The sequence below is a fragment of the Coenobita brevimanus genome, chromosome 24 (genome assembly GCF_032717465.1).
Source record: "Coenobita brevimanus isolate Jiangsu-jjx chromosome 24, ASM3271746v2, whole genome shotgun sequence".
In the NCBI taxonomy this organism is placed as follows: Eukaryota; Metazoa; Arthropoda; class Malacostraca; order Decapoda; family Coenobitidae; genus Coenobita; species Coenobita brevimanus.
In genome coordinates this window covers 19,114,934-19,127,773 of record NC_136977.1, presented here as the reverse complement: position 1 = coordinate 19,127,773, position 12,840 = coordinate 19,114,934, and the positions used below count along the sequence as shown (strand labels likewise).

At 42.4% G+C, this 12,840-nt stretch overlaps 1 pseudogene; it reads right to left on the bottom strand.

Annotated features, from left to right (window-relative positions):
* Window positions 1-6,712: 6,712 nt before the first annotated feature.
* LOC145393572 (5S ribosomal RNA) lies at window positions 6,713-6,830 on the bottom strand (annotated as a pseudogene).
* Window positions 6,831-12,840: the final 6,010 nt, after the last annotated feature.

Below are 12,840 nucleotides of genomic sequence, written 5' to 3'. Positions count from 1 at the left end.
CTCTGTATTTTAAAATTTTTTCAATCAATTCTTAACAAGCAAATCTTAAAGCACCTTTTCTATCCCAATCATCTATCCGATCATCAGTATGGGCTCCGCTAAGTCTGCCCCACTGGTGTTATCCTCACCTACCGTTCAGACTCCTGGTCATCCTCTTTTCGGGACTTTTGGCAAAAGCTTTGCCATTGCACTTGGCACCTCAAAGGCTTTTGATCAAATCTGGCATGAATCTTTAACTTCCAAACTATCCTCTTACAGTTTCTATCCTTCTGTCTGTGCCTTCATCTCTGGCTTCCTTTCTTGTCGTTCTCTAGCTGCTGTTGTAGACACCGTTCTAGAGCTATTGGTGTTGGCGTTCCTCAAGGTTCTGTCCTATCACCAACTTTCTTCCTTTTATTCATTGGTGACCTTCTAAGCTGTACATCTAACCCTATCCACTCATAAGATGGTAACTCCACCCTTCACCTTTCCATTCGCTTCCCGTAGCGTCCATCTCGGCAATTACTTCAACAAACAAGGGATGAGGCCAAAGGACACTTAATATCTGACATGGTTCATAACTCTGATTGGGGTAAAAGTGATCTTGTTGTTTTTAATGCTTCAAAAATTCAGTTCTTACATCTTTCAACCTGTCAAACTCTTCCTTGGGGGTATCCTCTAACTTTTAACAATATCCAAATCAATCCTGCATCGTCTCTAAACATACTTGGAGTTTCATTCTCTCAGGATTTAACTTGGAAAGATCATATTACCACTCTTGCAAAATCTGCTTCTAAGAGACTACAGTAGGTTCTATGCCTTCTTTACCCCTGCACACTTGTTGACTTTATGCATGGATTTTATTTGCCCCTGTGTAGAGTACAACTCTGGGTGGGGAGACTCCCCACATTCAGCTCATCTGAACAAGGTGGAGATTAAGGCGTTTCATCTCATTAGCTCTCCTTCTCTTACCGGCTCCCTTCAACCTCTGTCTCTTCACCACACTGTGGCATCTTTATTTCTTTTCTATTACTACTTCAATGGTCACTGCTCCTCTGAACTATCTGCTTGCATCTCTCCACCACTACAGCTAGCACGTAGCACCCATCTAGCAACAAAGTCTCATCCCTTTTCTGTCCATCTGTCTAATGTAAGGGTCAACTGTTACTCCCAGTCCTTCATGTAGCAACAAGTCATCTCTGTAACTGTCTTCCTCTGTCTGTATTTCCAACTGCCTATAACTTCAGTTTTTCAAATGTAGTGTGTCCAGGCATCTCAAAATGAACAGATCTTGAATCTGCTTTCTGTAATTTTTTTTTAAATTCATTTTTCTTTATTATTTTTTTGAGGGAACATTCTTATGGGCTTCTAGCCTTTGGTTCCGTCCTCCTTGCATAAAAAAAAAAAAAAAAAAAAAAAAAAAAAAAAAAAAAGATATACCAGCAATATGCTGGGGCCTCAGAACAGTGACTCACCTTGTACTACTAACTCTGTGTTAAAGAGAAACTACTGTCCCTATTGTACATTTAGCCTAATTCAAACCATTAATTTGTAACATGTAAAATTTTTAATTTTCCTATTTTGCCTCCCTGTACTACCAGTAGTAATAATAATTTTATACGGTATCATACCTTCATTCTAATCACATCGCACACTGATATCTGTGTGCTATGAATCCACCATAATAAACACAGAGGACACCAGCTACATTGTTAGATCAGAGAGATATGCCCACTAAACTCTCCCACACCAGAAGCCGGCCAAACAAATGACAAAATGCGTTTTACTGTCCTTCCTTCTCACACAGTTTCACATTATTGATAATCTCTTTCTTATTGTGTGTGGAGAAACTCTTAAAACAATGAAATTTGTGACTTACAAATGCTGGCAACAAGTTACATCATGTTTACAATCTAACAATACACTGCATTCATCACTGCTCCAAACAGTATGTACCTGATTTGGTACTGGAAAGAATTTCATTAAGTGACTGACAGATTGCCAGGATCCATGCAGAAAAGCAGCTTGGAGATACTTCTGCCAAGATCACTGACTCCCGGTGGGGAAGTTCCTGAGATGAAGAAGGGTGTCAGTGATATACAAGATACTGGATCATTCGTTTTGCTTTGTTTATAAAGGCTCCAACATGCATGCATTAGCCTTGGTCACCTAATGGCAGCTCTCCAAGCTGCTTGATCTCTGTCAGCCTCCCTATTCAGTTCCGTATCCCTGAGGTTACACTACACTACAGCCTCGTCCCAGGTCTTTTTCAGTCTGCCTCTCCCCTTTATTTAAATTTATCGGAACATTATCTGTCATTATATAGCACCACACACCTTCTACCATCCCCCTTATTAAGTGTTTCAGAATGTCAAAATACTTTGCCCTGTCTTGTATTGCCAACTCTCCCCACACAAAGCTAGTGTTCCAAAACTTGTTAAGTCACACACTGCTTCTTCTCCTAAAATTTCATTTATTTATCTTTTATCTTCAGTACAAAGGTCTACAATAAAAGGATGCTTTACAGTTTTAGAAAGTTTACCAAAAGAAACTGAAAAGCACAAAGAAAAAAAAGTTATTAAGATTGTCCATCATACCAGGCAGAGGAAGAAAGACAGGACAAGAATATAGAACCATAACGCATTGCTTGTTATTATTTACAGTTGTAAATGCTGTTTATAAGCTTTTCCTTAATGCTTAACTCTTACTACTAATCTTGAATAATGAAGTATAACTGAACTTTTACTAGAGTATAATTATGCAATATCCACACTAAACAATCAGTTGAGTTACTATGATTCATCGTGAAAATTTCCCACTGATTTTGCTCGCTGTCAGAAGCAACAACAGTTTCCATCCTAATATAGTCTCTCTTCCTCTTAGTCTTATCAGTAATTCATATTTTAAAATGATTTTCTGCTAAATTAACAACACATGCAACAAGTATAATTTGCTTCCATCAACAATGATGACCAATGTCATTACAGAAATAATCAAGTATAGGTAGTCAGACCCATAATATGGGAAGAAATGAGAAGGAAGAAGGGGGGCAGGAGGGCAAAAGGTGTGTTGTCAGGCACAAGATTAGTCAGTGGTTAATACTGTACAACAATACTGACCACTTAACACCAAACTGCCTCTACTACAAATAGTATACTTACAATCAGCATGTTTCATCATATACAAGTGCTCATCAATAAAACATGTTTATTTTATCAATAAAATCTGTTTATTTAATAAAATAAACTGTGTACAGTATTATATATACAAAACAAATGACACCTAAAAATTCAGTAAAGGCTTTATAAATCTCTGCTTTACACTGAGATGTGGCAACATACAGTACAATCAAGCCCTTGAAAAATACATTCATCCAGCTTTACCCAATGATAAAAGCTGAAAGCAGTATCAGTGAGACTAACATAATGAAATGTCACTCACCTTATGAATCATATGGTAAACATAATATTATGTTTCAAAGTACATACGGTAATACACATGAACATAATTATTCTATTTCATTTGTAAAATGAATATACAGTATTACTGAGTACTAGAATATTATACTTTCATATATGCTGGACAATGGTAGACTTGCCTCACTTCCTAACATCTCAAAGGGGTTAGTGTGAGACTGGCCATTGCCATTTTATGTATCATAATCATCATCATCATTATCATCATTTGAAAGGAAAAAACAAACACTTAATAACAGCCTGACCTGTAAAATTTTTATATGATGATAGCAAAGCATGTGTGAAAGTGTGTGGATGTCTAAGTGAGTAGTTCAATATCAGTTTAGGGGTAAGACAAGGGTTATAATGTCTCCAGGGTTGTTGAATATCAATACAAGCTTTCAAATCCAAAATGCTTATTTTCAAAAACCTCCACTTTCCAAAATATTATATCATGCAACAGGGAGATATTAACATCAAATGTCCTCACACAGTCACTGCATATTATTTATTATTATTATTAGTGGTAGGTGGGGGCGCTCACCATCCACTCACTCGATGTAGTGCTGCTTTGGGTGTCTGCCCTTTCCTCTCTTCTTTCCTTCCTCGTCTGTCGTTCTTTCCTTCATTCTTTCCTCTCTCTTCTGCCTGTGGGTGACTTTACACTCCCTCTTCTGTCTTTCTTTCCTTCTTTCCTCTTCCTTCTGCCTATGGGTGACTCTACATTGAATGACAAGCCAAATGGTTTCCTGTACACCAGGAAACCATTTACTATGCTGGGTGGTAACCATATAACCAAATTATCAAATCTGGTGGTTTAGCACATAATTAAGGTGCTCCAATCAGATTGAGATGGTGCAGGTTTATATCCAAGGGATGGATGGGGTTTACTGCTCACGTCATGCCACTCAGGGATGAGTGAGGCTGGTCACTCTCATCTTAAATGTCGAGACTAATTTGCCTAGCCCCGGGTTCCTGCACACCTCATGGGGCGTCATAGGATTGGATGACGGATGCAAGGGTGTGCAAGGGACAGCATGGTGCAATGATGAGGTGAAACGAGCTGTGGAACAAAAGAAGAAGGCATATGGTGAATGGTTGGCGAGTAGAGGTAGGGGAGAAGATGAGAGAGAGAAGAGAGAGGTATATGTGAGCAGGAGAAGGGAGGTTAAGAGACTGGTGAAGGAGAGTAAGAAGAAAGTGGATGAAGAGTTTGGGAGGAATCTGAGTGTGAAATGGAGGGAGAGTAAGAAATTGTTTTGGAAGGAGGTAAAGAAAGTAAGGCAGTGTGAAAGGGAAAATAGTAGGGGAGTGAAAGATAGGAATAATAGATTGTTGGTGGAGAAGAGAGAGAAATTGAGGAGATGGAAGGAGCACTTTGAGGATTTGTTGAATGTAGAGAGTGAGAGCAGTGTGAGTATAAGTGGTTGGGGAATGGCTGGGAGAAGAAGAGATGAGAGGAGGGAGGAAGAGATCAGTAGGTCGGAAGTAGTGGAAGCGATGAAGAAGATTAAGCTGGGAAAGGCCCCAGGAATTGATGGAGTGTGTGGTGAAATGCTTAGGTATGGGGGTGAGATTGTTGTGGAGTGGATATGGAAGTTGTGTAGATTGGCTTGGGAAGAGGGAAGGGTTCCAGAGGACTGGAAATCAGGTATAATTGTTCCTTTGTACAAAGGAAAAGGGGAGAGAGAAGTGTGTGGTAACCATAGGGGTATTTGCCTTCTTAGTGTGACTGGTAAAATATATGGTACAATACTCACTGATAGGGTCAGGCATATGACAGAGGAGCTAGTTGGAGAAGAACAAGGGGGATTTAGGAAGGGAAAAGGGTGTGTAGATCAGATATTTCTTCTAAGATGTTTAGTGGAGAAGTATCTAGAGAAGGGAAGGAAAGTGTATGCTGCCTTCGTGGACTTGGAGAAAGCTTATGACAGAATAGATAGGCAAGGTATGTGGAAGGTATTAAGAATATATGGAGTGGAGGGGAAATTGCTGAGTGCTGTGAAGAGTATGTACGAGGGAGCTAGGGCTACGGTGCGAGTGAATGGTGAGCTGAGTGAGTTCTTTGATCTCAATGTGGGACTGAAACAGGGGTGTGTGATGTCTCCATGGCTGTTTAATATATATATGGATGGGATTGTAAAGGAGGTGCAAGGTAGGGCAGTGGATGCGGGGGTGGCCCTAATGAATGAGGGTGAGATTTGGAAGCTTCCGGTGTTGCTGTTTGCTCATGATACAGTACTGTTGAGTGAAGATGAATGGGAGTTGCAAGGTTTGGTGAATGAATTTGGGACAGTGTGTAGGAGGAGGAAGTTGAAAGTTAATGTAAACAAAAGTAAAGTTATGGTGTTTGAGAGGAATGAAGTCACGGAGTGTGCAGTGAGGTTGGATGGTGAGGATATGGAGAATGTGAGTGCATTCAAGTACTTGGGTAGTGTGATGAGTAAGGATGGAACTTTGGGGGATGAAGTACGTGAAAGGGTACAGCAGGGAAGAAAGGTGTTGGTACACTGAAAGCAGTGATGAGAAATAGGGAGGTGAGTACGGAAGTTAAGAAGTCACTGCATGATGGTATTGTGATCCCTACCCTGACGTATGGAAGCGAGGCGTGGACCTTGCAAGAGGGGAACAAGTCAAGAGTGAGAGCAGTGGAAATGAGTTACTTGAGAGGAGCATGTGGAGTGACGTGGAGGGACAGGTTGACGAATGAAGAAGTGAAGGAACGTTGTGGGGTAGATGTGGATGTGGTTGAAAAGATTAGGAGAAATACACTGAGGTGGTTTGGACATGTGGAGAGAATGGAGAATGAAAGACTGACTAAGAGGGTGTATGTAGGTGAGGTGGAGGGAGGGAGGGAGAGGGAGGGGTAGACCAAGGATGAGGTGGAGGGATGGAGTTGAGAGGTATATGAGGGAGGGGGGGGGGAGTTGGGGGGAGGGTAGTCAAATGGTGGGTGACAGAGTGACTTGGAGGCGTTTTGTCTGCGGCCACCCTTTGCGGGATTAGGGCGTCGGGCTATAGATAGATAGATAGATAGACTATTATTATTATTATTATTATTATTGTTCATTCATCATTCATTGCCAGATGCCATGTATCCCAAACGGGGTGGCCAAGGGCTTAGAGTTAATTGTTTTACAGGGAGGGGCACTAATCCTCCACCAACCCCACTTGACACATAGGGAGAACGTTATGCCAACAGCATCTAGAGTTAATTGTTTTACAGGGAGGGGCACTAATCCTCCACCAACCCCACTTGACACATAGGGAGAACGTTATGCCAACAGCATCTGGTGTTCCCAGGCGGTCACCCATCCAAGTACTAACCAGACCCGACGTTGCTTAACTTCGCTGATCGGATGGGAAGCGGTGTACTCAACGTGGATTATTATTGTATTTATTTTTTATTGTAGACACTTTAGTGCAAAGGTAAATTACTACTACAGTACACGATACTTCACTGTATCTACCTTTAATGGTACACCAGGGTATGTATTACATAATTTTGACATTAGTTATCATTATGACTCTGCATTCAAAACTTTTCCATTTTCTGTAAAGCTTCTGTACACGATCATTTTGGATTTGAGAATTTGTACTATGTGCATGTATGTCTATCTGTCTATCTATTGCCAGACATCTTAATCTTGTAAGGGGTGGCCACATATAAATCGCCTCCATGTCACCCTGTGCCCAGCCATTTTGCTGCCCTCCCTCCAGCTCACACCCTCCTATCTCATATACCTCTCCATCCCTCCATCTCATCCTTGGCCTCCCCCTCCCTCTCCTCCCCTCCATCTCATTCACATACACTCTCCTTGTTAGTTTCTCACTCTCCATCCTCTTGATATGGCCAAATCATTTCAATGTATTTCTGGTAATGCAAGTTTATATATATATATATATATATATATATATATATATATATATATATATATATATATAGATATATATATATATACTGTATATCACTTGATGTAGTGCTGCTTTGGGTGTCTGTCCTTTCCTCTCTTCCATCCTTCCTCTTCTGTCTTTCTTTCCTTCATTTTTTCCTCTTTCTTCTCCCAGTGAGTGACTTTACACTCCCTCTTCTGTCTTTCTTTCCTTCATTCTTTCCTCTTCTTTCTGCCTATGGGTGACTACACTGAATGACAAGCCAAACGGTTTCCTGTACATGAAGAAACCATTTACTACGCTGGGTGGTAACCATATAACCAAGTCATGGAGCCTGGTGGTTTAGTCGGTAATTAAGGTGCTCCAATCGCATTGAGCCTGTGTAAGTTTATATCCAAGGGGTGGTTGGGGTTTATTGCTCACATAATGCCACTCAGGGATAAGTGAGGCTGGTCACTATCATTTTAAATGTCAGGACCAACTTGCCTAGCCCCGGGTTCCTATGCTCCTCTATGGGGCGACATAGGATTGGATGATGGATGGATGGATGGAATGAATATATATATATATATATATATATATATATATATATATATATATATGTGTGTGTGTGTGTATATATATCTGCAGCAAGGAAGTCTGTGGACACCGGAATTGAAGAGAGTGTACTGAGATGGTCTGGTCAGGTGGAGAGAATGGATGACAATAGAGTGGTGAAAAAGGTATATCTGAGCAAATCTGAAGGTAGGAGGAAGCGAGGTGGGCAAAGGTAGGGATATGGTGGATGAGTGTGTGAGGAAGAGAGGTATGAATGTTGGTAAGGCTAAGGGATTGACAAGAGACCGAGCTGGATGGATGAATTTTGTATGAAGAAGTGCATAACCAAGGATTTGGCACCACTTTTTAACGTGACAGTATTTGGATTGGCGCTACCAGATAGGTATATGTGAAGCTACTTATACAGAATGTGGTGAAATTTTTTTTGGTCTATCTGATGGAGCCAGGATTTGGGGGCTTAAATGATGAGTAAATGGAAGTGTGGCCCACAGAACTGATCGAACATTGGCTGTCTGGACAGTGCTACTCCTCACCCTGCCCTAGGGTGGGAAAGGAGGTCAGGATGATGATGATGATGACGATGATGATGATAATACTGTACTGTATATGTGTGTGTGTGTGTGTGTGTGTATATATATATATATATATATATATATATATATATATACTGTATATATAATATCCATCTATCTATTGCCAGATGCCATGATCCCGTAAAGGGTGGTCATTTGACTTTGAGTTATTTGTTTTACGGGGAGGGGCACTAACCCTCCACCAACCCACTTGCTGACACGTAGGGAGCACATATGGTTTGGTTATATGGTTACCACCCAGCATTGTAAATGGTTTCTTGGCTTACATGAAACCATTTGGCTTGTCACTCGATGTAAAGCCACCTGTAAGGAAAAGAAAAGCAATATGAAGTGACAGGAAAGATGGGAGAAATAGGAAGAGAGGAGGGCAGGCACAGAAAAAGAATGATTGCTAAGGAAGAAGTAGGCAGCATTACATCAAGTGAGTGGATGATGGTCGCCACCACCTACCACAATATGTAATATATACAGTATATATATATATACAGTAATCACTCTAATATCCGGACGCCCAATAACCGAACATCCCCACTACCCGGACCTTATCGTCCTGGGATCCAACATTCCTAAAATAGTCCGAAAACCCAAAAAAATAAAAAAATAAAACGATTTTTTCCCGTCCGTAATTTGAACTTGCCGCCCACGCCGCGGGAGAGCATTGTTTTGGTGTGTCATTCCTCCGACGTCCGATAGAGCGCTGCTGCATCCTCCCCACTTCCCGCCTGTCTCTCACCGCGACTGGACCTACGCTCTTCGCAATGGCTGCCCACATGCTCACTTTTGTGGTGGTGCCCTACCTGCTGCAGGGTCTCCTGCTGCTCTCGGGCCTCCTCTTAGTGTGTGTGATGATGGCCCCGCCACCTGAGAAAAGGAAGAGAGTGGTGTTGACTCTGGAAAAGAAGAGGGAGATATTGGAGAAAGTTGATGCGGGTTGGTCTTCTTCCCGCATTCTCCGCGAGTATAACCTGGCCCGGTTGACTTTGTTCGATATAAAACGTTCCCGAGACAAACTCATGCAGTACACGGCTGACTTCTCGTTGAGAAGCAAACGCAACGTGGAAAGGAAGGTTATGTTTACCCCCAAGTTTGCAGAAATCGACCGATCCACGTTGATTTGGTATCGACAGCAACGTGCAGCTGGTGTGATGGTACGTGGAACGGAGCTGAAGGCTGCTGCTGAGAAGTTCACAAGGCTTCACGACGCCCTAGACTTCAAGGCATCCGAGGGTTGGCTCTTCGCATTCAAGTTGCGACATGGCCTTACTAACCGTAAAGCACATGGCGAAGCATTGGACGCTAACGAGGATGGAGTTGACGAGTTTCGGCACAAGGTGAAAGGCTTGATCGACAGGGAGGGCCTAACTCTCGGTCAAGTCTACAATGCTGACGAAACTGGCCTATTCTATCGCTCGCTGCCAACAAACTCTCTAGCTGAGGAGACGGAGAAGCGTGTACCTGGCCACAAGCTTTCCAAGGAACGGATATCTGCTTTGTGTTGTGCCAGTGCTAACAGCATGCACCGGCTTAAGCCCGTTGTTGTTGGCCGTGCAAAGCTGCCTCGGTGCCTTCGTGGGGTGATGGATGTCCTTCCTGTTGTCTGGTACCATTCTTTGAAAGCATGGTTCACAGCTGTGATTTTCAGACTGGTTTCACCGTCACTTCGTTAAGGAGGTCATCCATTACCAGACGAAGACACTGGGAATCCCTCGCGACCAGGTAAAGGCTCTCCTTCTGCTCGACAATGCACCTGCCCACCCGTGCGACAAGGACTTGGTTGCTGAGAATGGCCGTATTAGGTGCATGTTTCTGCCACCTAATACGACTGCTCTCATTCAACCCATGGACCAAGGAGTGATCGTGGCAACGAAGTGCCTATACCGTCGGAAGTTCCTGGACGAGGTGATGGTTGTTCTCGAGGACGAGGACGAGCGCAGGGAAGGACGGGACACACGAGGCAAGCAGACTTTGGAAAGCCTTCGCCGCTACAACATCAAGTCTGCGCTGTACAACTGGGTTAGTGCATGGAAGGAAGTCCCTGTGAAAACTCTTGAAAATGGTTGGTCTTGTCTGCTTCTCGGAACGGATGTGGAGTACGATTTTCTAGTGTTTGACGTGGATGACTTCCATGCACGGCTACGTACGCACGGCGACGATGTTGATGTGGACGATGTTCGTGAGTGGTTGGACGACGACGAGGGCGATCCTGGGTATCAGACGTTGTCTGATATTGAGATCGCGTCTTCGCTTGCTGGTGTCAGTACCGAACTTGAAGATTCCGACGACGAAGGCGACGATGATGCGGACTCCTCTCAGCAGGACACTACTCCAGCCATCCCCAAGCTGAGCGCACTCCGGGAACATCTAGAGTTCGTCCTAGACTACCTGGAACACCCGGACTGCGACAGGGAGATGGGGCCCTTGGGACTCGTGGAGGAAGTGCGTGCTTTCAGGCAGCACATCATCAGTCGTCAGAATCGTCAGTCCTTGCGTCAGTCAATGATTGACAGTTTTTTCAGACCCGTGACCCCCGCTGTGCCCAGCCCTGGCTCCACTCCGTTGCCTCCCCAAGACAGGCCCTCATGCTCCGAGCCACAGCCCAGCACATCAGCCATGGTGGAGTCACCGCTCAACGTGAGTTTGTGGCTTTCCTCAGAGTCCTCTGCAGTGGGTACGCCATCACCACGACCCAGTGATGCACCCCTTGGTCGGCTGCCGGTGATACTCTCGGACTCTGAGAGTGAATAAACAGCAAGAAATTCTCCACTAGACCACACGGGAATTTTGGGTATTGTGCAGTGAAAAAAACGGTGTGTTGTGTTAAGGTTTTCGAGTTGAGAGAAAAGACTCAGTGGAAACTAAATTTAATGTAAATAGACTTCTTTGTTTTGCCTTTTGAGATTGGGAAAAAAATGGGAAAAGTTAATGTGCAACACTAAGTTACAATGGAGCATTATTTGGACAAAAGTGAACACTGTGAAGGGAACGGACTTCTCTGTGTTATTGACTAAGTTCAGTGCAAGACTTCAGGAAGAGTGTACTGCAAGTGCTTCAGGAAATCGTTCTTACTGTCAGAGTCCGAGAGGAGGTGGTTATTCATCGAGGTGGCCAGAGACTTGCTGTAAGTAGCCAGAATGTTTTATACTGTACTTTTTTCCATACTATACTTACCAGAATGTTTCATACTGTACTTTTTTCCATACTATACTTACCTCATGCATGTGCAGTAGGAATGTGTTTTTCTGAGTTAGGCTAGGTTAGGGTCCATAAGTACCAGAATGTTTATTAATGTATGAACATACTTCTAAACCCTCATTTTATGTTTCTTTTGCATTTATTTCAGTCATTTATGTGCCTTATTGGTGTGATTTGGGTCTTAAATAGGTGCTATGCATGTCCAGAGGGAGTTGTATAGGTGTTCCTCTGAGTTAGGGTCCATAAGTACAAGTCCATAAGCTGGGGCCCAATATCCGGACAAAACCAATAACCGGACCTACCAATGGCTCTATTACGTCGGATATTGGAGTGATTACTGTATATATATATATATATATATATATATATATTCTATATATATATATATATATATATATATATATATATATATATATATACACACACACACACACACACACACAGTAAAACCTCAATATAACGGACTTCAATAGACCAGAAATCGCTTTTATCGGACTCGAGGAGCTACCGGACTAAATTCCTATATTGGAAAAAGTCAGATAAAGCCAGAAGCAGACCAGACTGCCTGACCACTTCAGCTATGTTCACAACTATAAGGTAAATAAAAGACATGTTTATGAGTGTACAGTACAGTATTATTATATATATTATACCATTTGATTAATGTAGTGAAGGTATAACACAGTACAGTGCTGCAATGGTAGTGAGTGAAAACAGTTTAAAAACTGTTGGCGCAATCCGGACTAATGTCTGATATACCGGAAAAAGTCCGGATTAACAGAGGGAAGTCTGGATCTCGCTTTTATCGGAATTTAGCTTTTTTTGGAATGGCTTGGGCCCCAATTAGTCCGCTATAGTGAGGTCTTACTGTATATATTGTATTCAAACAATAAAACCTTGATATAATGGACTTCAATATATCAGAACTTGCTTTTATTGAACTCAGAGTAAACCGGACTAAATTCTTATACTGTATATCGGAAAGTCCGATAAAGCCAGAAGTAGTCTAGACTGCCTGACCACGTCAGCTATGTTCACCTCAATAAGGTAAATAAAAGACATGTTTATCAGTGTACAGTACAGTATTATCACCATATATATATTATACCATTTAATTATTGTAGTGAATGTTTAATAGAGAACTGTGCTGCAATGGTAGTGCAAACAGT